General features: G+C 42.4%; 1 protein-coding gene across 2 annotated transcripts in view; it reads right to left on the reverse strand.

The window, feature by feature from the left end:
* LOC115085200 (proton channel OTOP1-like) overlaps positions 1 to 21,553 on the reverse strand; it is a 203,016-nt gene that overhangs the window by 152,708 nt on the left and 28,755 nt on the right. The window contains exon 1 of one of the 2 annotated variants that reach the window (XM_029590942.1): positions 35 to 607. The exons of the other annotated variant lie outside the window; for it this stretch is intronic. The gene's annotated coding sequence lies outside the window, so the exon portion shown is untranslated. Of the gene's footprint in view, positions 1 to 34; positions 608 to 21,553 lie in introns of those variants that run through there. 2 annotated transcript variants of the gene reach the window in all.

Below are 21,553 nucleotides of genomic sequence, written 5' to 3' on the forward strand. Positions count from 1 at the left end.
ACAGAGCTCGTATGACAAAAAGTCTTTGTCTTACCCAAGATGTGTAGGAACTTTAGGATAGGCAGTGCCTGCTGCCTCAGCCCATGCAAGGTTTCACGTTAAATTTTCCTCTCAGGTACCTAATTATTTTTTGTTTTTTTCCTCTGCAATTAGTGACTTTGATCCTTTTTATACTGGTGATTTGAAAGCAGACGTCAGCAGGACCCTGCTTGCAGGTGGATAGGATTTCAGTGGTAACACCTACAGTGCAGCCCTGAGAATGAAAAAGCCACAACTCCCAGCTCCCCGGCAGAGAGACGGGCTGCAAAGATTAACCATGAAGACACCAGCTCTAATTTATGAACAGATTATCAGTTAGTCTGGGTCCTGACAGTTGCTTCAACACTGACATAGGTTAGAAATAGCAAAGACTGGAGATAAATCTGTTTCTTTTCCTTCTTTTACATTTTTTGTACTATTCCACACCTTCCTTATATATTTCAAAGTGCAAACTAGCTATTTTCTCAGGCCTTATGTTTATTTCTGAGGAAATTGTTGTCTAAAACTTTCAGGTCCTTTACCAATCAAACTTGTTGCAAACCTGGAACTGGAATCACTCCAGATCCAGGCAAGGGAACACTGAGCCTGTCCATTCTACACAGGGTACTTGGGCATTTAGAGAAGGGAGAAGCAATGGACTGACTCATCACCAGTGCTACCAGAAATACTTCGTAAGGGAGATTTTTGTACAAGACGCTCTTCTAGCCATTACCTCAAGTTAGGTCACTTAACATTAAGGGAAATGATAACATGACTCTGCAAGTTAAGTTCCTAGAGGACTTAGAGATACTAGACCACGAAAGGATGGATTATTAAAAATCAAATGCCATCTATGAAGAATGAGGTGAAAAGTCAAGGGCATGCAATCTGTGACCAAATCTTAGTCTAGGGATGACTTTTTTCCCATTTTATATCATCAAAATGTTATTGGAAATTAATATAATAAACAAAGGAGCCACAGATAAAAGGATAGAGTTGCATTTCTAACCAGACAGTTTTTTTCTGTCACAAAGCTCTTATAGCATCATGTATTTATTTATTTTTTTTAAATTAAGCTCACACCTTTTCATTGGTAGCTCAAGGTGAGTTACATTCAGGTACAGCAGGTACTTCCAGGTCCTCAGAGGGGTTACAATCAAAGGGCCTCATTTACCAAGGCTTTTTACCCATTCTGCATCTAGGAAAAAACTTGGTAAATTAGGCCATAACCCCTAGGATTATCAAAATGCTATGAGGCAGATTTTATGAGCCCTACGCGCGCCGAGCCTATTTTGCATAGGCCCGGCGACGCACGCAAAGCCCAGGACGTGTGTATGTCCCGGGGCTTTGTGAATGGGGCATCGCCGGCCAGCGCACGCAATTTACGCCTGCCAGAGGCAGGAGTAACTTCCAAAATAAAGTTAGGGGGGGGACTTAGGTAGTGCTGGGGGCGGGTTAGATAGGGGAAGTGAGGGGAAGTGGGGGTGCTGGAGGGAAAAAGCCATCTGGGCTCCCCTAGGGCTCGGCACGCGCAAGGTGCACTAGTGTGCACCCCCTTGCGTGCGCCGACCCCGGATTTTATAACATGCGCACGGCTGCGTGCGCATGTTATAAAAAATCGGGCATATATATTTGTGTGCGCCGGGTTATGCACACTAATGTACTGCACGTGAATATGTTTAAAAATCCAGCCCTATATTTATAGCAGAAACAACACCCACAATAAAAAAGGGGTGTGGCTAGGCTAATTTCCCTGCTCCTGCATTGCATAGGTAATTTCTGCAAGGTGGGATACATTTATCTCTCTCTCTCATTAACTTTGCCCAAACTCCTCTTAAATGTCACAGCTGCATACTAGCGCGAGTTGTGCTATTTAATGCGTCCGTTAGGGCCTTAATGACCTTGGAAGTTCGTACCTGAGACAATGGAAGGGGAAGCAACTAGCCCAAGGACACAAGGAGCATCTGCAGAATTTGAAGCCTGGATTCCCTGGGTCTCAGCCTGCTGCTCTGACCACTGGGGATGTGCATTCATTTGAAATGAAATGATACTTCGTTTTAAACATTTTCAAAATGAAATGATAGAAATACCAAAGAGATTTTGTGAGGTCTTTTTGGTGGTTTGTTTTGTTTTGAAAAAAAAAAAAAGGAACACCCCCCACCACCGCCGCCAAAATGTCTAGGTTCAGGAACTTCCCAGTGTCCTGACGATGTTAGCTGCCCAAGGCCTGGTCCTGTTGTCTAGGCCTGACTCCAGTTATGTTGATGTGAGCCCGCACAGTCAGGGTTAGTGAGGGTCAAGGATGTTCCTGGCCCCCGCAATTTTTCAGGGGTGGGAGAGATGGGGCTTGGGGGGGGGGGGGGGGGCCTGTGAAGGCCCCATTTCATTTTTTTTGTAATTGTTTCCCTGCATATCCCTACTAACCACTAGACTACAGCTCCACACCATATAGTAATGTCATGAAGAAAGGTCATTGAAAGCTCCTAAATTCTCTCCAATTATGCCATTTATAGTGCTGTTTACAATAACTGCTTAAACTGAGGATACAAAATATAAAGGATGGTCCTAACTACAACATATAGGATAATATATAGGATATATTCCAAATGTGTGATAATGATATGCTAACATTGAGAGTTTCTGGTGATATATTGTACAGTATAAACTATAAATCTATAGGCTAAGTAAACCCACATTCAAAAATAATTTTACAGCCTTATTACACTTTGCTGAAGGAAATTGTATTACTTATAATGTTTGCAAGAATTTGCTTCTCTGTTCTTATTTCCCATCCCATTTTCTTAGTGTTCTCACTTTCTTCTATGTTTTTGTTCTAAGCTCTTCTCTGTCCCCTTCCTAGTTTCCTTTGTGCAAGATATTTCTTTACTGCCTTCTTTTTTTCCTGCCCTTAGAATTCAACATTTAACTTACATTATGAATCAGCAACAAGTCATCAGTCAGATGACTCAATTTCACTGGAAGTGAAATACCTACCTTTAGAAAGCAGAACCTAATACTGCAATCAGCAAGTTACAGAAAGAAACTCTACCTTTTTTACTTCCTTCTTCTGATTTCAGGTGGGCATTAAACCTGCCCATAACTCAAGTTATTTACTACTAAGTGGATTTTTTTGATATGGCTAAAAGAATCCAGAAAAACTAGGCTCTTTCTTACTTGATTTTTCAGTTTTGGCAGTGTTCCCCTCCCCTTTCTCCACATTTAAGCTTTCAATCCAATCATAGTCTCTCCCAACCCCAATCATGACCATTTATTTATTGCTTATTTATGTATTTTGCAGAGTTTATACACCACGGCCTCCAAAGTCAGGTTGGGTCACAATAGAATATACATGGTCATAGTGTAGGACATAAATAAACATAAATAAACATAAAATAAACCTTCATGAAGGAACACAATTTAAATAAACATAAATAGACATAAAATAAGCCTTCATGAAGGAACACAATTTAAATAAACATAAACAAACATAAAATAAGCCTTCATGAAGGAACACAATTTAAATAAACATAAATAGACATCAAAACACTATTTTAAACTTAACATCAAATCATATGTTTATGATGGGGGCATAGACAGAGGGAAAATAAGATGCCCTGAGCCAAAGGTAATGACCTCCTTCAGAACCTGTTATGCCTGCACCCTGAATTCCATCAGTAGGTGTTGCAGTCATGCAATAGCTGGGACTCCTTTCTGAAGGTTATGAATTGTACCTCCATCCCCTGCTAGCCTGATAATCAAAAGTAAGGACTGGGACATTAATCCTTATCTCCCAAAGAGCAGCACTATATGATGCCACTAGGCAATTATGAAAGCTTTTCAGTTGTTTTTACAGAAAGCCCCAGTTTGAATCTTGTCTTTAAGAAGAACGGGGAAGGGCATGAAGGAAGAGGGAGGATAATGTGAATGTTATAATGTTTGCTTATCTTCCTTTGTCATGAAGACACAGTAGCATACTGAGAAAGTACGTGATGGCAAATAAAAATCAAAATGGCCTATCCAATTTGCCTAGTTTAGCTTCATCCACGTTGGGTATACAAATTTTCATTCACAACCTAACATCAATACCCCTCCCTCAAATTTAACAAACATCAAAATGCAAAGCTAGATTATACATAGGTCAGAGTTCTGAATGTCAAGATATCAATTTTGGTAAAACAGGATAGTATCTTAATAAAGTATTAGCAGGCTGGGAAGATCTAGATGAAATATAATTGCTATAGAAAGTGTGTACCCCCTTCCAAAATGTTTACCTTTTGGTGCTCTATAGCCTGAAAGTAAAATGCATTAAACATTAAGGGGTCGATTTTCAAAAGTCCGCACATGCGTCTGTGTGCGCGTATTTCTTGGCGCGTGCACATGGTTGCGGTTATTTTATAACATGTGTGTGTCAGTTATAAAATATAGTTCCCGTGCACACATGCACCATATTTTAATATCCACCTGCACATGTGCAGGTGGATGTCATTTAATGCATGCAACAGGGGGGAATTTTCGAAAGAAACGTGTGGCGATGCAACAGGGCCTTCCCCAGTTCCCTCCCAGTCTGCTCCAACCCCGACCCCTAAACTAACTCTACCTATCCTTTGGAGCAGAAGTAATTTCCATGCACCAGCCAGCTGCTGGTGTGCGCTTCCCCGGGACAGGGCCTAATGGCTGCTGTCCTGGCCAGCCCCCTCCCCACCCAGCCCCTGCCCCTCCCCTTTTTGATGCCCTGGCACTTCTGTGTGTATCAGGATTACATGCATCGCCGGGCCCTTTCTAAAATATGCTCAGTGCACGTATGGCTCAGCCACATGCATAACCCCCGGATTTCACCCACACGGGCCAGCGAAAATTTGGGCTTAAGTAAAACTACTACAGTAATATAAAAAGGTAGACTATGATAAAATAAGGAAATTAAACAAAACTAAAAAGAGTAGTTGCAAAGGTGAAAAGTTTGCATGAGGCATAGACATTGTTTAAAAATACCACTTTGGAACATAAGAACATGCCATACTGGGTCAGACCAAGGGTCCATCAAGCCCAGCATCCTGTTTCCAACAGAGGCCAATCCAGGCAATAAGAACCTGGCAAGTACCCAAAAACTAAGTCTATTTTATGTTACCGTTGCTAGTAATAGCAGTGGCTATTTTCTAAGTCAACTTAATTAATAGCAGGTAATGGACTTCTCCTCCAAGAACTTATCCAATCCTTTTTTACACACAGCTACACTAACTGAACTAACCAAGTCCTCTGGCAACAAATTCCAGAGTTTAATTGTGTGTTGAGTGAAAAAGAACTTTCTCCATACATTAAAAAAGATTGAAGGAAGAACAAATGACTGCCAGCATGGTTTAATGGTGAGTTAAAGGAGGTAGTTAAAGCTAAAAGGCCATCATTCAAAAAATGGAACACAGACCCAAATAATGAAAACAGGCAAGAGCAGAAGCACTGACAAGTGCAACCATAACTGCTTAGGCAGTTCCTTGATCTGATCATTCTCTACTTGCATTTACCCTTCCTGTGTTAAGATTTCATAAACCTTCTCATAGTAATTGTCCTTTTATATCTAAGCATGGCCATATTGATTTTGACCAGTTGCAAGATTGCTTATTACCTGACCATTCGAGATTGGACTCTGTTGACATGTCTTCCACCACTAATACTTTGGCGTGGATATTACAGAACGCTGATGATGATCTGGCACACATAAAATCTTTTCATCCCCAGCCCCTTAATAAAGCCCCATGGATCAACACTTCCCATAGAAAAGCCAAATGCTCCCTATGCCAGTTAAAGCATCAGTGGTGGAACACCCATGTTTCAATTTTCTTAGAAGCTGATAGAATCACTCTGAACAAGTACAGGAAACTAGCTGATAATGCAAAAATGTATTATTCACAAAAAATACAGACTGATGATAATAGTCCATGTGAGTAGTTTTATGTGGCACAACACCCAACAGATAACCTTAGATTCTCTTCCAGAATGCTTATTATTCCTTCAAATCCTGCATTTTGTGAAGAGGTTACTGAATAATTTTTACTAACAAGGTTCTTGATTTAAGTCAGAGGGTGTACAGAAAAGCAGTTTTTTCTGCTTTTCTGTACACTTTCCCGGTGCCGGCCGAAATTAAAATGTGCGGCTTGGCTGCACATTTTACTTTCTGGATTGTGCGGGAATGACTAATAGGCCCATCAACATGCATTTGCATGTTGCGGGCGCTATTAGTTTCGGGGAGGTTGGCCGCGCGTTTTCGACGTATTACCCCTTACTGTATAAGGGGTAAAAATAGCGCATCAAAAATGCACGGCCAAACGCGGGCTAACAGTGCGCTCCAGCGTAGCGCACTTTACTGTTTCGGCCCGTTTATTATCTCTTGCCAGACCTTCTTCAATATGTGGTTCTCTTATGCTTGTGAAGTAGCAGCACTTGACCTCTCATCAGTCTTATTCCTGATACACACTATTGCATGACCTTGAAACTCTTGCTTTCCCTTCGTGTCCCTATTTTGCCAGTGAATGAGGTGTTCTTAATGTGGGTTTCCAGTTCGAGTGCAAGATTAATAATTATTTAAATAAAAATAATTTTATTTCCTTCTTCCATACAAGGCTGGTCTTTCATTTTCAATTCATTATTCTCTTTTTCCCTCAACAAGAAACAGCCTTATCAAAACAATAATTGCTCTTCATCAGGTTAGCTGTCAATTTAAAAAACACACACACAGACAATTTCCCCTGTAGCTTCTCAGTTCTTCGGGGTCTGGGTGCAGTAATTGATATCCCATTGTTGAAGGCTTCAATTAGACTGCTCTGAATTTCCCAGTCACAAATTAGCAAACTTCCCTACTTTGGTAATAATTATTTTTCTTTGCACCGGGAAGGAAATAAAAGAATGGTGCCAGTAACTAGGACCTGCTGCTTCACTATTAACTGAACCAGTTAATCCTCAAAGTTCCCATTTTTCATAACCAAATTGCATTTGAAGGGGAGATTGCTCTTTCCTGGGCTGAGGGAACAGCAGCACCCCAGTGTCAGCAATTAAGCTCTGTCATAACGATTAAATCCAGTCCCTAAACCCAGCTACTGCTTGGCACTAGATCTAGTCAAGTTAAACATTTAAATCCAGCTGAGCTACTTCTGGTGCACTTTCAATGTTTCAGGAGGGAAAACATCATTTTCAGGAGGTTGCCAGTCACTCACTGTGCATAGCAATTACAGCAATATAATGCTGCCCAGGTGCAGCCCTAAATTAAAAATATATATATATATATATATATATATATATATATATATATATATATTCCAGAAAACTTCAGCTATACTTTCCAATTGCTTGGCAGCTCAGGCAAACAGGTAACTGCTTCACTTATTAATCCCTAACAAACCTGCTTCTGGGCAGCCCAAAGTTCTTACTGGCAAAGAGACTCCTTCTCTGCAACCTTTAAAGTACAATTTGTTTAATGCACTCAACATATGGATGCTCCCAGACATGAGGGACTGCAACATAATATCCCCAAAATACAAAACAAAATCCCTCTTAACTCCATAGCATTCCTTCCCAAGCAAAATCTTCATTTACTGGATTTAACTAGGCAGTTAAAAGGTTTCTTTTTAGGCATTTGGGAACAAAGTCACTTATCTTGTAGCTTTGTGCTGCCCTTCGAGTCCGGCTCAGAGTTTGCTTCATCTCCTGAAAGTTCCTCCATCCTTGTGCAGTCCCAAGTTGTACCTCAGCTGCCTCCTTGTCACCTGGGTCCCCATACTTGGCCTATTGTTGCAAGCATTGGTAGCCCCACCCCACTTCCTTTTCTGCTACCTGCACACTTTTAGAAGATGACCGCTAAGGCTTTTGGGTGATGTAGTTCCACAAGGCGGCCATCTTTACTGCCCATCAGCTTGTTTTCCTGACCCCAAAGATCCCTTATCAACAGAAATTCCAAAGCTTCACCTTCATTGCTTAGAGCCCAGAAATTATCAAACTGAGTAAATCATTACCCTGTCTCATCTCATCTCTACCATCTCTACCGTAGCTAAGATTGTATTAGCAGTAGCGTTAAAACAGGAATAATTTCTTAGATGACCATGCCATCTTGGGTCTACAGAAAATACAGCATGGAAACCCTGTTGATTTTTACTTTAGATACCATTTGGCATGGTTTTGAAGAGGGAATCAATTATGTTAGAGTCCTTCTCAACACTGCTACTTGCATTTAAATCTTTGAACCACCAGATTATCCTGTCTCACCTGAGTAGCATTAGGGTATCTGGTAATGCCTTTGATTGGTTTATTTCATATCTATCCAGTGGTTTCAGTCTGGAGTGTCTCAAGGGTCAGCCCTATTAGCTATTTTATTTAACATCAATCTCACTCCATTGTATAAACTTCATTTTGGACTAGGCATAAATTATAAGCTACATCCATATGACATCCAGTTTTTTGTACTAATTCTATCATCTTGATCCGCAACCCACAATTTGATCTCTGTTTGTTTTATCAGTGATTAAGATCTGGTTGTTCTTTACTAAACTGACAATGTGGTAAAGACTGAAATGATTATTTTGAGTCACTTTCTTCTTCCTGATGCTTCCTCTGTTTTTGTTTTTGGGCTCACATTATTCTATTTGTGAAACAGGTTCATAACCTGGATGTCATTTGGATTCCAACTTATCTATGCCCCCCACATAATAAGTCTGTAATCTTGATTGGTTTTTATAGGTTGTGTCTGTTCTGCCGCTGAAATCTTTTTTTAATCTTGTCAGTTTTTGCACAGTGCTCCAGATTCTCTCATCCTCACTGACTTAGACTATTGTAACTCTGTTCTCATCGGCTTGCCAGCAAACGCCCTTCATGCTCTTCAAATTGTGCAGAACTCTGCCATGCATATTTTGACAGGTAGCAGCATGCAAGAACATATCACCCCTGGACTCTGTTCCCATCATTGGTACCAGTCCAATGGTGGATCAAATATAAAATAAGTGATGTTAATCCATAAACTGTTATGTAACAATTCATTTCCCTGGATTAGTGCCATGCTGCGTATTTACAGACCTACGTGTATGCTTAGATCTGTGGAATGTGGCCTCCTAGAGGCACCTTCTACACAATAGGCCCATCCAGCAGAAACATGAGATAGGACATTTTCTCCTGCTGGCCCCATATTTTGGAACACTCTACCAGAACAATTGCACATGTTTGATAGTATCCAACCCTTTAAAAAGATACTAAAGATATTTCTGTTCAAACAGGCTTTTATCTTAAACTATCAACAGGGTAATTAAGAGTTTTTCTATATAATATTTAGTATCTACACCACTTTTATAGCGGCATGCCAGGCCACAAGGGCAGGCCGCATCGGCAGAGGTTGGCATAGGCCACGGCAAGCGGCGATGAGGGAGAGCCAGGGCTAGCAGCCTCCCGGCGGAGGTAAGGGAACCCAGCTGCAGGTGGTCACAGCTGGGGATCCTAACAATAACAAAGGTTCGCCTCATTGAATCCAAGACAAAACTGTGTTAGAAGCTCTAAACGTACCCTGACATGTCACAGTTAGTCATTGGGAAAAATAAAGATGCCAGAGTACAGCAAGGACCTTTTGCCTGTCCAGCTCAGGGCTAGTCATATTGTCCTGCTTTAAGTAGGTATATAGAAAATCTGAAGAGTAATTTGATTGTTCTGATTGCTAGTATCAGTTACGGTCCTTATACTATTTGTGGCCATCCTTAAAGCACACAGGCTGAGGACTCCAGGGGAGACATGCTAACATAATTGTCATCTTCCAAACAGAGGTACAACCTTTCAGGTGTTTTCAGATTTGAGGCCCCTGCTTGTCCACATGGCTGCCATGACTTGTGGCCAACTTGACAGAGTTGCTGTCCTATAGGATGTGTTTCCTGTGGTGTTTGTGCATTTTAGAGTTTGTGGATACCGAGACCAAGGCACGTGTGCTGATAAACTCTCAATCATCAGCTATGTGTATAGCAGTAAGGCAAGAGGTGTTGTCAGCTGATGACTTCATGAGCCAACAACAAGCCACTTTCTGAAGCCTGCTACAGTGAAAAATGTATAGCCAAACTGCTCCCAAGGTATCATGTGGTAGGCATGATGCCTTCTGCACTTTCAGTGTTATTTTGTAGAAATACATTCATTTTTTGGCACCTGAGGCCTGGAGGTGCTCATGTCTGTAACAAAGAAGAAGCAGTGAGCATCAGGGCCGGTGCAAGGGTATTGGGTGCCCTAGGCGACCCTTGCGCTGCCGCCCCCCCCCCCCCCCCCCCCCACCTGTTTCGGTGCTGACTGTGTGATTCTCATGGCCGCAAGCAGCCCCGGTGAGCATATATGCTTCCAACAAATGTCTGTCAGACTGCCGGGTGTAGACAATCTTCTGTTAGTAGTCATGATTCTGACTACCTTATTAGCAGAGAAGGACAAGCTTGGCTCATACATCATTGATGATTGATGATGAACAGGCCAGGAACTGCCATTTAGGGCCTCCTTAGATTTCCAAAGTGATGGAGGTAGACTGTAAACCACAATTTCCTAACAGATGTGTGTGTGTGTATCTGTGTGTGTCTGGATGAGTGATGTGCTGTGTAATCCTCTGTCTCTATCTGTGTCTGGGGGTAATGAAGGGCTCGTAGATTTTTTCCTTACCACACCAATTCATACACCAGAACATGCACTGTGTGTGTACCCAATTAGCATACACTGGCTTTACCCAAAAGCAATCCTGTGCTTCCACTCTTTAGGATGGAAACTACAGGTATGGAAATCTGTAGGTGGGGAGAAAATGACCTCATGCATTGTAACTTAACATTCCACTTGGCCTTACACTATTCATTCAGCCGAGAAGGGTTTGAGAACATTGGCAGGGTAAGAGCTCAGATATCCAGTGCCACTTTGTCGGATGAGTTGATATCTGGCTGTAATTGGCACTATGTAACCACATCTTGCCAATTCCCATAATATAGCTTGGTCACTGTGCCAAACAGGCAGAGACCTACTGTTGCGCCGGAGGTGGACCCTTGGGCAGAGGTGGGGTTGACGCAACCCGAAGGTAAGGACCTACAGGTCCCCACCATCGGCAGGTGGAGTGGGCTGATGAACAGAGGCCGGCTAGAGATTCATCAATACCAGCCCTCGTTCCCCGTGGGTTGACCCTTTGGGTGCCGGGGCCAGCTGGGCTTAGGTGGGCCTCTGTATGTAGACAAGGAGATTGAGTTCAGCCCAGAGACAGTAGAAGAGAAATGGTAGAGTCTTACACCGGACAAGGTAATGTCCTGGAGACTTGGGCACCAAAGGAACAGAGGCAGACAGGGGGCGCCCGAGCAAGAGCAGGCCGAAGCCTGAATTGACCAAGTCCAGGAAGTAAGCTGAAGTGGCGTCAAGGAACAGGCTTGAGTCAGGGCTGGCGGCAATCTGGAAGCAGTGGCAAGCAAGGCTGAGGTCTGATCACGGAGATAGTCAAGTGTAGTCAAACAATGCTGAGGTCTAGATCTGGAGAGAAGCAATGACGTAGTCAGGCAATGCAGAGGTCTGGATCTGGAGAGAGGCAACAGCATAGTCAGGCAATGCAGAGGTCTGGATCTGGAGAAAGCAATGGTGTAGTTAGACAATGCAGAGATCTGGGTCTGGAGAGAGGCAACGGCATAGTCAGGCGAAGCAGAGGTCCACGCTTGGAGAGAGTCAATGGTGTAGTCAAGCGAAGCAGGGTCGAAGTCCTTGTAGGCAATCCGAGGTAAGGTGCAAGGCAGGAAAGTAGGGACAAGGAGACAGAAAGCAGGATCAAATGAGGAACAGGAACACAGGAGTAAGACGAATCTCTAAGGAGGTAACAAGTACTCGACCAGCAAGGAGACCTGTTGCAAAGGCAAAGCTAGGGAGTGGAGCCTGCGCTTAAATACTGAAGCTCCGCTGAAGTCATTATCCAGGGCTGCGGCTTGGTTCCCACCGTGGGCCCTACATAAGCATTGGTGAGGTGCGCACGTGCGCCTATGGAGGGGCATGGTGCCGAGTAGCAGCGTCTCTCCGTGGGCCACGCAAAGAGGCCAGACGAGAAGCTTTGGACGTGGTGGTTAGACCAGGAACGCCAGGGACTGCAGCTGAGCTGGAGGCACCAGTGGAGGCCCAAGGATGAAACTGCAGAGAGGAGGAACCAGGAGCTGGAGTTACTGCAAAAAGGTGAGGGGGCCATGCCGCAAATCTGCCAAGGACGGCACGCGTTACACCTACATACTTATGAGCAGCTGAGTAGATAATGTAGTAGTCTAGGAAGTTATCAGTGGCCTCACCGATGTGTTGCCAAAGTGAGCCATACCTTGCTCCCAGTATCTGTCTTCCAAGGCCAAATAGCCCCTGCTTCACTTGTGAAATGCAAGCATATAGTGTGGGAGAAGCACAGTATCATCGGCACTGGAAACATCATGGAGGGATCCAGTGTTCTGCAAGTTCTTTTCCAGACAGCACTAGCAATAATGGAAGATGGAGCCTACTGGCTGAGCAGATGCAATGATGGACGGGGGTTGGTCCTGATGAATCACTGCAGGAAACTGTAAGAAAGCCTGGACCCTGCTGTGAGACCACATGAGCTGCTGGTGAGAGCAACAACTCTAAAGCTGGTCAGGGAAGAAAAACCCCTTTTACTATCCTTGGGGTTTACTCTCGATGTTACAGCATATGGGCAATTCTGCTGAAGTTAGATGCTTCAGTGAATATTCCTCAACTATATGTTCTTTGTTACAGAATGTGAATTTGCAAGTGCAAAGTCAAGAGTCCTGCTCCAAAAAGCATTGGGGGCATTGAAGGAGAATGTTAAATAAATTAGAACTGTAATTTTTGCTTTTATAAAATACAAAGTTTTCTTGTATAGTAAAGTGAAGTAGATGAAGAACTAAACTAGATCTCTAAATCTCTGCTTTCTAAATTTCCCCAAAATATCAGGAATATCACTATGAGACATATTCAAGAAATAATTCATAGAGTTCCTGAATATTACAACTGAGACCTCCTCGCCTGTGAATAACATGTATTTTTTACCTCATGGAAGATGAGATGGAAACCAGGCTGAAGAGAAGGGAGTGGCTCAAATAATTATGGACATCTAACTGCCTTCCTGGAAAGTTCAACATAAGAGAAAGGGGACAGAGCCACATTGTTGGTCTCTTTTGCTTTTGAGCAGGACTTAAACATGATTATGCCCCTTTATTTTCACAATGTACAAGTTTTATGTATGGGCCAAGGAGTCTGGATTTATTCATACCTAGCTAATGTAACTCAGGAGAGAACAGAATTGTTTCTTGTAATGAACCAGGAGACCTAAGCTCCGAGGGCTTCCTTTTACTTTGATTGTCCCTGTAAATGTATTGTTAAATATTGTGGTATGAATGATGCTTTCTTTGTGCCTGATCAGCTTAGATATTTTTTCTTGATGCTAAAAGGATTATTGGTTCCAGCCTTGGCATATATATAGATGCCGATGTGGGAGCGAATACATAAGTAATATGGTCAATTCATAGTACCCAGCTTTTTGATAGTAGCCTGGCTTTCCTGTTTCTTTTGGAAAGAATTCTATAAAAGGGATTAATGTCCATCAGCCCATAGGCACATTGCCTACTTTGTTTCATGGTGTTTTCAAAACAGAACAAAAGAAAAACTAATGTGATTTTGTTGGTTTTTCTTTTGTTCCATTTTGGAAAAAAAAAAGGAAAAAAAAAAGGAAAAAAAAATCATCGGGCCAGATCCAGCCTGAGGCCTGGTCCCATCACAGAGGCCCAGGCCCAAGCTAATACCCAGTCTAGAGGCTAGGTTTTGTTACAGGGGCCCAGCCCGGAGACAGGGTCCAGTCTCTGAGGCCCAAGCTTAGGTCAGGTCCAATGCTGGGACCTGGCCCAGAGACTGGGATCTGTTGCTGAGGCAGAAGCATAGCCTGACTCTGGGGCCCGGCCCAGAGGTTAGATCCTGTCGCTGAGGCCCAACCTGGATACCAGGTCCCATTGCCAAGGCCTTGGCCTAGGTCCAGGCCCAGGCAGGCTGCCAAGACTGGATCCCATTGCCATGGCGTAGGACTAGGCCTCATAATGTCCTCTTCCATCCTATGTGCTCGTCAAATGACATTGTCTACTTGAAGGATGCATGGCAGTGATGTCACTAAGGTGTATCCATCCTGAGCGGAGGGTGCTATTTTGATGTACAGTGAAAGGACTAGGCCACGGCAATTAGACCTTACATAGATGGAATAAATGGGAGCCAAGGTTTTAAGGATGGTGAAATAGAGTGTAGGGGGACCTGGGGAGACTTATGTCATTTATTTTTTGTTTTGTTTTGTTTGTTTAAAGTTTACTTTGTTTCTGCAAATGAAACAATAGCTGGGGGAAACACCCCAAAAATGAAATTAAAAAAAACACAACATATTGGGGTTTTTCCCTGCACATCCTTATCAACTATAGCTAGTCAGTGGGGGGAAATTTTTCAAAGCAGATATTTAACTGTTTGTAATGGAATGAACATTATGTACACACATAATGCCCTCATATATCCCTAAAGATAAACAAGCAAATCTACGATTCTCAAGAGGCTTTGAGATTGGGAAATGAACAAAGCTCTAGGGGGAAGAGTAATGAGGAGCTGGGTAAGCTGGGATCTCTCTCACACATCCACAAGACACACAGGCAGGTTACACTTGAGAGGAGATATAAAAAGGGGAGGGTCAGACAGACTGGAAGGAGGAAGGAAGGCAATTTCAGAGGAGCGTGAGGAAAGTATCTTCTCTGATTATGAGTTTTGATTATGCAAATGTAATGGGAGAACTGCCAGCATGTAAAAGGGAAGCAGCTCCACGTATATACAGACTGTTCAAACCTGCTGAAAACAGCTGAATTCTGATAGTGAGAGAGAGCGCAAAGCCAATCTATGCCAAAAATGTTTGAGTCTACCAAAAGTGGCTGAAGAAACTGTCAGTGTTTGAAGGAGAGGTCAATCTGTATTTTCAGAATGATTTCAAGTTTAAGAAGCAACTCGGGGGGGGGGGGGGTGCCAAAAGTATATGATCAGGGACTGATAAATGGCTTAGATTTTCTGCAAAACTCACACTAACAGTATAGGGAGTTTATTCCTGCAGAGAAGAACTGGCTAGAAAAGCCAAATCTGTAGAATAAAGAGATGCTGGAGAAGTTAGCTGGGTAAACGTTTTGAAAATGTTCCCCTTAGTGTGTTAAACTCAATGTTTACAGATATCCAAAATTTGAAAGCTAAAATGGGATTTTGGATAGACTCCAAATTACCTTTAAGCCAGGACAGATATTATCATATAAAAAGATTGGTACTTACTGAAAGCCAGTAAGATGATCTGTAGACACAGGCTTGCTATGTCTAAAGAGTATAGTAACCAATAGAAACTTGGAATTAATAATCCTGCCACAGTGCTGAGTTACACATATTTTGAGATGAGCATAATACTCTGTCTACTCTATATCAAAAGATTTGGATAGAGCATTTTAATATTTTAATGAAAAAGTAAAACAAGATCACCATTCTCTCTGATAACCTGTTTGTATCAAGACATAAACTCAGTTTAGGGTTAATGAACTTTAGAAGAATTGTGCATCAAAATATTTGATCATGCATTTGCCCTTTGAAAAACTGGATACTATGAAAATCTGTGATGTTTTTCTTCCACTACCAAACTGATTTCATGCATAGGTGCCTTCTCAGTTGGTGTGGTGGGTGTTTAAGCACCCGAATATTGAGAAAGCTCCTTCACTTTATCCAGTGTGTTCAGTTTAGCACCCACAATCATTTTGAAAAGTTGATTCCTGGTGCTTTTATGTCTAGATTCTTGGTAGTGTAGCCCTTTGCCAAGGAGTTGGCTGATCCCCTATGGCCATAAAAGTATTTGTTCTTAGGGGCTATTCCCTCCATATTATTCCCTTTCATTTCAGATCCCAGTGGGGGAGTTCTTACTGGGGGGGTAAAGGAAATCCTTCTTGGCCCCGGGGATGGAGTGTTTCTCTTTAAGTGTGTGTAGCTCTCTAGTATGGAATTTTCCTCAGGGACAGACAGACTGGACACCGACTGGATGTTCAAATAAAATGTACTATCTCCAAAATGTTATCCTGGTCCAGCATCCTTTCCACAACTGAAACTGTACATTTGAACCATTTACATAGTCTCTCTGTAAATGTCTCTCTGTATCCTCGCTTGTATCCTTCTCTCCAAGTCCTGAGAGGGAACTTGTCATGTTTCCTCTTTAGTGTACAAGCCCCAAATTGTAGGTGGAATTCTACTGGAGAATCCCAAAGCATGAAAAAATCCTACCTGAATCCAAAGTTCTGTCCCTTGCCCACAGCCTGGGCCCTGGTCCCTTTGGGGTGGAGATCCGGTTGGGAGTCTCCAGATCGTGATGTTTCAGTTCCATATTCTCTTTCCACTCTGTATGACTTCTCCGGAGTAGAAGTCTGATATTTCCAGTCTTGAACAAAATCCTCCATCTCCTAACTCCAATTCTGTGAGGAAAATCCTCCACACTAACAAAAAATGGGAAAACCCAAATTGTTCAAAATCCAAAACTCTCATACTGGGTAGTGCTGTCACTACTTTGCTTCCTCTAGGTAGTAGAGGGGTAGCTCTCAGGTCTCTACCCCCTGACCTCAGGATTGGGGCTTGTCCCTCTCTCAAAATACAGGGTGTTCCCCAGAACGAAAAAAGTAATCTAAAATCTGTTTTAAAGTCTCCAAAAATCTCTCTCAGTTCCAAAAATGAAACAGACCCTCTCAGACAGGGAGTGTGCTGATCAAGAATCAGAGGAGACTCTTGATCAGCACACTCATCAGGATATAGAAGTTCTGGCACATTGTGTTCTTCCAAGATTACACTGAACCAAGGGAAGGTAGTATTCAAACAGTCCACATAAGAAATTTGACAAAAACAAGCAAAAGTTGCACATTATTTTAAAGTGGGCTTATACATATAAATCCACTTTGAAAATTATTCCATCAAATCTGCCTGTACACAGTTTCACCTACTAAAACTTTCACACACATTTTTTCCTGAAAATCTGCATGCATACTTTTTAAAAACAAAAAGTATGCATGGAAGTCCAAACCCCATACCAAGTCCACCCCTGGGAAGGCTTCCTCTGAGTCTTGGTAAATATACGCACAACCATGAGATATATATTTGTAAGTTTACCCACCTATCAGGAAGGTAATTTTGTAAAAGGCGATTTCTGCATGCGAAATATTCTCTCTCTCAAAGTCCCTTTGAAAATTATACCCTAGAAGGAAGATTTTCAAAAACTATGTATCCATGTAGATGGCTATGTGCCCAAGTAACAATGCTTTTGAAAACTGCCCATCTTGTATGTGGGTAAGAGTAGGCATGTGTTTCCACAACGTGCCTGCTTTAATCGTATTCTCATGGAGGCCTTACTGGGATGGGGTGGGGTTAGGCTAGGGGAGGCAGGAATGCACATGGTTTTACATTTTCAAAATTATGTTTGCTGGAAAAAAAAATATCAGCAGAGAAAGCAGGTACAAATGTTCTGTAGGTACTTTACCCTTGGCCAATTTTTAAAGGCAAAGTATGCATGTAATTTCCCTTTAAGAACTGGTGCAAAAACCGCAGGTAAAAGTAGCTGTAGACTTTCCACCTACCCGCACAGGTTTGAAAATCTCCTAGGGGTTTTCTGTATTTGCACACTTCTAAAAAATTCCCTTCACAATTTATTTAAAATCAAAATTATTTATATTAATTACATCTTTGTTTTTGCTTATGATAGTTTATATGTACAGCGGTTCTGGACACTACAATAATTATAGACATTAATATAAACATGAGATAGCACAGAGACATTGGGGTAATTTTTGAAGAAAGTCTAATTTTAGACAGGCACAATAGGGATTTCTGGGCATATGTCTATGCAATCTGGCTAGTACATATTATCAGATTGTACACCGTTCACCGGCTAAGAGGTCGATGTAAAAGCTAAGAGTTAAAACCATGTGTTGAAATTCAGCGCAGTTTCTTAACTCTCAAGCTTTTTTTTTTTTAATTCCTACTGCAGTAAGCTAATGGTATACTAATGCATCAGAAGTTAAAAAATGCACAAAAACCAGACGATCTGCACCAAGAAAAGGCTTAAGGCCGAATTTTCAAAGGCCTACGCACGCCTATACCAGGAGATAGACGCATGGCTGGGACGTGCGGGTGCTGCGCAGATTTTCAAACGCCTGCAGCCGCAGCCACGCGCGTATCTCCCAGTGCGCACAGAAGAGCGAGTTCAGAAAAAGGGGCGGGCTGGAGGCAGGGTCTGGGAGGGGTATGGGCGGGGCATGAATGGGCCAAGACAGCGCCATTAGGCACTGTCTCGCTGAAGCACGTGCCGTGAGCCAACCAGACTGCTTCAGACTGTGGGTAAGTACAAAAACAGAAAAATCTAGAGTAATTACCGGGTTTCAGGAGTCGGGATTAGTAGGGGAAAAGGGAGACAGGTTAGGTAGGGGGTTTTAGGAAGTTCCTTCCCCAGTCTGCTCCTTTACTGGGTGGACTGGGACGGGAACAAGGAATAGGGCCGGTTGCCTGTTCCGCCCCACTTACGTGCACAATTGGAAATCGCGTGCACATGCACGCACCATATAAAATCATGTGCGCACGGGTAGCAGATTTTATAACATGTGCACATGTCGATGCACACGTTATAAAATCTCGGCGCCCATGTGCGCACACCACGGCAACCATGTGCACATGGGACACCCACGCTGGGTTGAAAGTTACCATCCCTATCAACGCAGAATATGATTGATGTGCATATATCATTTTTATGTGCAGAAGAAACCCTGGTTTATGTGCACAATTCATGTTTACCATGCAAAAACAATATGTAACCTCTATAAAGGATTTTCTAGGCCCAGGATAAGAATTTTGGAACTTTTGTTCTCTGTAAACCGATGTGATGTTAGATCGAATGTCGGTATATAAATAAATAAACAAATAGATAAATAAATAAATAAACTAAATCTGATGAGCGCGTGTTCATTGCGTATGGATTTTACACAAACATACTATTTCATCTTCTGCCAGCTTTAAAGGGCATTTAGAGAGTCCACACACTGAGAAGCTCAACAGATCAGTCATGAAAAACCTTTGGCATCTTAAAATCCCATTTTAGATGCTTCGATAAATCAGATGATACATTAATTTAAAATCCCATAAGGGCCTGTAAGGTTTTCCTTTCATGCTGTAATATTATGTATTATATGGAAAATCTACATGAACTATCAGCACCTGGGGAAGAGAACACTGAGAGAAATGACAATGATTCAGACCCTGAGAATTACTTTAAGAAATTACAACAGCAGCAACACATCCAGAATGCTGCTGCATACAATATAAACTGATGAATCACAAAATATGCAATTTTTTGAACTATTTACAAAATATTTACATTTCTACAGGATCAGCATTTCCAAATGTGTTCCCCTCTCTTCTATTCCATGCTAGCACTTCATAGCAATATATCATGTTGAGATGTCATGATACCTTCGAAGGTCTTCACAATATCCTGATGGAATTCCAGGGAAGGGGCAGATCAAAGATTTATTGTGCAAATTAATGACTACTGATCAAGTCTGGATCTAGGGCAAATGATGTCCTAGGCAAAAGTACCCCACATACACACCTGCTTGGCACCCCTACCAAATAACCCCCCACAAATCCAACACCCTCAATGCTCTAGTATCAGTTCCCTGATCCCTTCCCCCAGTGATAGGGGCAAAGGTATATGATGCTATTCTGGAAAATGGCATTGATCAGCCCAGAGCTAGGGGGCACTTCAGGCTACCATGAGACCACCAAGGAGGATATTTTTAGGTAAGGAGGGGTCTGTGGGGTGGGAGGGGATCTGCTATGGATATGATGGGACTCTCTTTGGCCACGGCATGATGAGTGATTCTGGCAGCACCCAGGGCACCCCCCTCACCCCAGCTCACAGCCCCTTAGCTCTGTTGCTCATTATATGGAATAGCTCAACTTTATTCCAACTTGGAAATTATTTTGTTGCCTGTTCTACCACAGAATTTCATAATTTTTAGTTATCATGGTTTTCTCCTCTCTGCTCAGCACCACAAATGCCCCAGCTCCCTATGGAGTTTCCCCACCTCTACTTTCTGGCAATGCCTCTATCATCTTTGATATACATCTACTCTAAGGTCCTCATTTTCCAATATCGCGCACCGCGATGATTCATTGGTTGTTTATCGCAGTCACGATGAGAGAGAGGAGAGAGGAGAGAGAGAGAGATAGAGAGAGAGAGAGAAGAGAGAGAGAGGAGGAGAGAGGAGAGAGGAGAGAGAGAGAGAGAGAGAGAGAGAGAGAGAGAGAGAGAGAGAGAGAGAGACTTCCTATAATGCCTATGCCCTAGACAAGTATTTGTATCCCTATGGAAGGGCCACCTAGTAACTCGAGGTGGGGATTAAGTATGAGTGTCGGGGGTTGGGGGCCACTTTCGCATTCCACATGAGACGTACGGAAAGAACAGTGGTCTCTAGTGAAGATTTGCTGGCCGTCGGAGTGAGGAAACTCACTCCAAGAAGAGATTTGGGCTACATTCTCTCCACCTAGCTTGTTGTTGCCCAGGTAGAGTATCCATCAAGCTAGGTGGAGAGAACGTTGCCCAAATCTCCTCTTGGAGACACCAGCACCAAGATGGAACTTGGTTGGGCACTCATCTCAAACAATGGCGACTTCTTACACTCAAGATATAAAAGGGCTGCATATTATATATGGATGAATGCAGTTCATCAGTCAGTACTAATAAATAAATATGTGTGATGTGAAGATTGTGTTCTGATTGGATATAATAGGGTATATGTCATCCTTTAAGATACCGACTGATCGGATATAAAAGGACTTGATGTATGGTAGTGTGCAGATGCCTGCATTTGAGTGTGGGAAGCCATCATTATTGAAATGAGTGCCCAACCAAGTTCCATCTAGGTGCTGCTGTTGGGTTAGTGTTTTCTGAATTGTTGGCGTGAGACACTTGTTCTATGGTCACATAGCTTCACAGCCGTATTACTTTATAGCTTTAAAACAATCTGACTCCTGTTGGAGTTTTGGTAGTTTGTTTTAAGTAGATAATTAATAAAAAAATTAATTTTTTTGTAGTGGAAGTAAACCAAATCCAGCGTAGGTTTTGCTATTTTGACAGGAAGGATGATTTTTTAAATTGTCAAAAAACGATTCACATCCCTACTTTCGAATAATAGAAGGACTAGGGGGCATTCCATGAAGTTAGCAAGTAGCACATTTAAGACTAATCGGAGAAAATTCTTTTTCACTCAATGCACAATAAAGCTCTGGAATTTGTTGCCAGAGGATGTGGTTAGTGCAGTAAGTGTAGCTGGGTTCAAAAAAGGTTTGGATAAGTTCTTGGAGGAGAAGTCCATTAACGGCCTATTAATCAAGTTTACTTAGGGAATAGCACTGCTATTAATTGCAATCAGTAGCATGGAATCTTTCTTAGTGTTTGGATAATTGCCAGGTT

This window comes from Rhinatrema bivittatum, chromosome 1, assembly GCF_901001135.1.
Source record: "Rhinatrema bivittatum chromosome 1, aRhiBiv1.1, whole genome shotgun sequence".
NCBI lineage: Eukaryota > Metazoa > Chordata > Amphibia > Gymnophiona > Rhinatrematidae > Rhinatrema > Rhinatrema bivittatum.